Raw genomic sequence first — 6,000 nt, 5'->3', positions numbered from 1 at the left:
AAAAAGATGATGCATCAACACTATCAATTCCCTTTAAATTTTAAACACCTCAGTAAGATTCCCTCCCTTGTTTTTTTTTTTGGTAAAGATCGTAGATGGCTTTGATGTGCTGAATTACTACTTTTTACCTTCCAGTTTTGTACAGATTTGTTAGTAAACAGTAAAGATTGCATGGTAAATAGTGCATATGTAATTGTTTACATAACTCATGGATATTTCAGTTATCAGAGGGTAATACAGAAAATTAATTTGGGTAGATGTAATTCAGCTAGTAATTGCATGGGGTGTTCAAAATGAAACAAACTAATAGGTACTTCTAAATATTGTTATTTATGTGCACCTATTCAGATTGGTTTTTGGATAAGACAAAATACCAAACAATATGATATAGAAAAAAAAACCTAAGCAACATTTTTGTTTGTTTTTATTATTATTTACTTTTTTTTTATTCCTGATCTAACTTTTCCATGACATGATTTTTCAAATTTTGGAGCTGAACATTTTGTGCCCAAAAGTGGTAACTGCTTCCAAATTTAGCCTGTATCACCCTGTAGTTGTAGATCTGTTGTTGTGAATTGCTTAGCTTGAGTGATTTCCTCTTTAGAAGTATTAATAAAATGAATGGTAGTTCAATGGTAAACATAGAAGGCAAACAAGTTTTATATTATTTCATTTTGTTTATAGGGCATGTAATTTAAAATATCGTTAGTTGTGTATATAATTAGTACATTATATGAACTTTTAGTAATATAAAAAGTAATTTAAAAAAAAACACAGTTGAAACTATTTGAAAAAATAGATACATGTACACACGTAAGACAGTTCATAACAGATTTATTTATGAAAAGAAATAACCCTACTTATGTTAAAGAATGTGTTATTAACTAAACCAGAAATAAACAATTTAAAAGGTCATGCAGTTTATAACAAAAATATTACATTAAGATATGCTAAAAAATGAATTAAATATTGATGAAGAAGGCTGTCACGCTGATAAGAATAAACTTTTCACTGGAAAAGCATTATATATGTAGTAATCATTAACATAACACTGTTAACAAAAGTTTAATTCTCAAATTACTAACTTATTTTTAATATTGGTGGTGTTCATATTGTATAATGTTGAATAATTTTATGTTTTTCATATGTTAAAACACACAGTGTCCAAAAACAATTTGGATGAAATCATTTTTTTTCTACATTAAATGTTTAAGGAATTTATGCAATAATTAGTGTAATTAATTTCAATATTAATGATAAACAAAAAATTTATTTCAATTTTCACTGACTTTTATGTTATTAGGGATTACGTAACCAACAAATTCATGAACCTACAATAAATTTTATGTATAAAAAGTTTAGAAAAATCAGAGTGTGTGTGAGGGGAGTCTATTGGTAATTTCAGGCTTAACCTAAAGCTTGCAGTACTAAACATTGTTTGGGATTGTATGGAGTTAGATAGTGAAGGAGAGATTTCTTGAAATGAATCAAAATGGTTTTGAATACCAAATAAAAGTAGGGGACATTTGGGAAGAGTGGTCATTGCATAAGGAAGTTTGATGTCTTGCAATGAAATTTTAGTTTCTTATTTTCAGAAAGCCAATTCCAAGGCCATGAAACAGGATTTATCCTTAGGGAATTCAGATACTATGTCATTAAAGTGACATGGAACAAATTATGGAAGTTTAAAAAAAATGAATTGCTTTTAATTCAAATAAGTATTCTCCTAAAAAAGAGGAAAACTAGAAAGATGGAACCTAATTGACTTACTAATCACATAAAGGAGAAAATCAAGGATATATGCCATACTTTTAGAAGTTTAAATTGACAGATAAGTTGGAAGATTTACAAAACTATAGGAAAGATAAGGATTTAACTGGAAAAGAAATCTAAAAGGGGTTTATGAGAAACAGCTGGCATATAATGTTAAAATTAACAACAAGGATTTTTGTAATCATGTTAAATGTAAGCAAGATATTAAAATTGGAATTGGGCTCTTAAAGACTGCTGCTGTCAAGGTGTTTATTGAAGACTGTGAAATGATTAAGCTTTTAAATGTTCTCTTCTGTTTTTTACAAGAAAATATCATAGCAATATTCCTGATTCTATACATTCCATGGAAAATATTGGAATTTACCTGAATCATACAGATTATGAATTTTATGGTATTAATAAGAAAAGTAGAAAATAATTAAGTAGAAAAATAAAGCAACAGGGCTAAAAAAATGTATTCCAGCCTTTTAAAAGGAGGTCAAAGATGAAAGCTCTGTCTTTATTTTTTGGCAAGTCAGTAGACAGTGGATAGAAACGTGAGGATTGGAAAGCTGCTTATGTTGCTCCAGTTTTTGAAGAGGGTATTAGGAGTTACCTTGGAAATTATAAACCAATTAGGCATATGTCTGTACTGGGAAAAATTCTAAACTCTGATGAAAGAAGCTTTATAAAATCGTTTAAAGAAATCAGATATCATAGATAAAAGCCAATATAGATTCCTCAAAGGAAAATAATATCTTACTAATCTATTATTTATTTATTTTTTGAGGGTATTTTTTTACTTTCAGGATAATGGAAAGTGTGTTGATGGTTTGCTTATATTTTAAATGTTAAACTTCAGATGTTAACTGGGTATTTCTAGCTGTATTACACATTGACTTGGATCATTTGGTAAGCTGGACAAATATTTATCAAATGATCTTTAATTATAGTAAATTATGTAATGCTTTTAGGTTATCATAATTTGGGTCATATGTTTATAGATGGGAACCTACACAAGAGCATGCACTGAAGAAAGAGGTCTTGGCTTAGCAGTGGATAAGTCATTCAAACTATTGAGCGAGACAGTGTTCTAGAAGTAAAGCTAATAGAATTTTGTGGGGTATTTATAGATATTAATTACAAGTCAAAAGAGATAATTATATTGTTCTATACAAATCACAAGTTAGGCTTCACTTGGAATACTATGTACAGTTTTGTTATTATCTAAGATAGGATATTAACTTATTGGAAAGAGTTGAGTGGATGGCTGGTTGGATGACTCCAGAGATAAAAGGTTATTTTATATGGAAAGGTTAAAATCTCTTAATTTATTGTCTCTCGAGAAAAGTAAGATAAAAGATGATCTGATTGAAGTTTACAAGAGTATCCAGTTGATTAATAGGATAAAGACCTCTAATTTCATTGTGTTATATTTTGAAGGTAATTGGACGAAAGTACACAAGTTTAAGATTTGAAAAATACAGGCTAGACTCCAGTTAAAAGTTTTCTAGCAAAAAGAACAGTGCAGTTTAATTGATTATATATGAACAGTGATTACATCTATTAGTACCATACAAACTAATTGACTAATCAAAATTATGATTAAATTGATTAACCCTTTCATGTTGGGTATGTCAAAGTCTGCATGTCAAAACCTTTTACAGAGTTATTACATTCAAAATTTAAACTACTGTTATCAATGTATACAAATAAACTTAGCATCAAAACATATTGAATATATATTTAATATTAATATTATTTTAGTTTTAAGTTTTTAATTTTGTAAGAAAATATTTAATAATATCCTCAATCTTCTCTAATTTATTTACCACCCTTCTGAGAAGTATGGACTTTAACGTAAATTACTCATTATAATATAGATATTATACTTAGGCAAAGCATAATTTTTATAGCCTTCATTCTTGTTTGTTTATGGAGCCATGAACTAGAAAATCGGAACCACCTGACACACCCATGTGTCACATCCTTTTTTTTCCAAATTGCCAGTTCTCTCTGACATTTTATACTATGTTATTTATAACTAATAGAAAGACTAAGTTTTAATCTGGCAAGAGATGTGTTATATTACAATGTTTTCTGTACAGGACATTGTCTAATTCATTGTTCAGTTTCAAATTTATTCTCTTGGTAATTACATCAACAAGCTTAGCTTAATTTTTAAAGGCTCTTATTGCATCATTAGAGGGCCAGAAAAATTATGATAGTGATTTACAACTTGTGGGGTAGGATTATTAGTTAGACACTGTTCATAGGTCAATAAAACTAAGTATAAATAGATGTGTACTGTTATGAGTTTTAAGCTATTTAGGATAAACCGTTGTGGTTTCCTGTTATAATTTGCAGTCAGTTTAGAAAGAAAAACAAAAAGTAATTTAGATTTATTACCTAATTTTATATGGTGGTTGTGAGTTCTCATAAATCAACCAATCCCATATAAAGTTATGGTAAATAAAATGTAAAGTTTTTCTGGAAAAGAAGTTTGAAATGTATTTAGAGATTATGCAAATGAAATTTCAAAATTTTCAGGTTAAGAAAAGTATTTTTAATATTAACATGAAGATCATTTTTCACTCAAGAGCAGTCAACACTCTGATTCAATATATTAAAGGACAAATGTTTAGTAAAAATACTTAGTTATAGATCCTGTTTTTTTGTCTGTAAAAGACTTGTAATTCTTACTGAAAGCTTGCCAAATTTCTTGAAGCTAAATTAAGTACTTTCAGAGTTATAGTACATATACCGTCATGGTTACAAGGTTGTGTAAAATACACAAACCTGTTACCAAAGTGTGAATTGAAATTCGAATTACATCAATTATCACAAAAATAATGAATTAGTTAAAATTCATCTTTTGATCATTACTGTTTGATTGTTTCGAAAATCAATTAATCAAAATTACAGTTAAATTTATTGTCACAAAAATAATCAACTAATTGAAATTAGGGTTTCTGATTATTCCAACTATACAAGTAATCAAACTGTTCCCAAACTTGCTCACTCTTTCTTTGTTATGGCAAAACTATTAAGCTTATCTGTCACTGTCAATAATTTTAAATTGCTGAACTAGAGGGAAGGCAACTGGCTGATAGCACCTGCTGCCAACTTTACTTTGTGCTTGTACTTACCATGTTAATCTATTAACCATGTACTTACTGTTGATTAACCCATTAACTGCTGCAGGAGCAGCTCGATTGCCGTTTTTCAACTCGCAGATAAAACTGAGTTGCCATCAATCACAATAAAACTGTAATTATTGTCATTCACATAGAGTTATAGTTATATGTGTGACTGACGGATATTTCCATCATTCACAGCTGAGCCATAGAACTTCAGTGACTGAAATATCCGTCAGTTAATGGGTTAATCCACTGGGAAATACTACTAATCACCCAACTCTTAAGTATAGAAGTAAAGGAAGAATGGTAACTTTTATTTTTGAAATTATAGAGGATTGTTTTCTCACTCAGCATGACAAAGATCCTACTAGACAAGATGCTGTAATAGACCTTGTATTTAAAACAAATGAGGATATGATTAGAAATGCTGTAGTAAAGATATATTGACTATGTTACCATGATATATAAACAATGAAGAGCCATTTGCTCCTTCATGGCTGTCCTTGTACACTGATCCTTAAAAAAAGTCAAATTTCAAACCCACTTTCTATTTCTCCAGAAATCATCAAATCCTATCTTACATGGTAGCTCAGTCCATAAATCAGTTGTTTCTTACTATAAATGAAATTGTGTTGACCAGAACGTAGCCTGTCTTTTCCCACTAATCAAGAAAATCAAGCTGAAAATACCACAACCATAGACATAAGTATGCTCTTGTAGCCCACACAGTTGTTGGGTGGTCTGAGTCAAAAGGGGGTCTGAATGGCTTGACAAACTTAAGAATTGCCAGCAAGGGGAAAGACATACAATTTAATTTGTTTGAGCTAAAGGGTAGTTGAACTATTCTGTTAAGTTAATGCTATCAATCAGCTGGAATCATAACTACAGTTATAGGGAAATAAATGCCATGGGGGGGATATATTTTGTAGTTACACCACTGACCACACAATTATAGAACTAAGCAGAATATCAAATATAATATAAAAGTGGTAGAAATAATACCACAACTATGGAGTGAAGCAAAATGTCAAATAAAGTATAAAAGTAGTAGAAATAGAAACCATGTTAAGACTACGGTAATTTACGCTGAAACTCTCAACCATAACTA

At 29.6% G+C, this 6,000-nt stretch overlaps 1 protein-coding gene across 6 annotated transcripts in view; it reads left to right on the top strand.

The window, feature by feature from the left end:
* Nucleotides 1-6,000, top strand: part of LOC106468712 (sarcolemmal membrane-associated protein-like) — a 77,601-nt gene that overhangs the window by 2,484 nt on the left and 69,117 nt on the right. The window lies entirely within an intron of this gene.

Source organism: Limulus polyphemus, unplaced genomic scaffold (assembly GCF_000517525.1).
Source record: "Limulus polyphemus unplaced genomic scaffold, Limulus_polyphemus-2.1.2 Scaffold3127, whole genome shotgun sequence".
Classification (NCBI taxonomy): Eukaryota; Metazoa; Arthropoda; class Merostomata; order Xiphosura; family Limulidae; genus Limulus; species Limulus polyphemus.
This window is presented reverse-complemented; position numbering and strand designations above follow the sequence as displayed.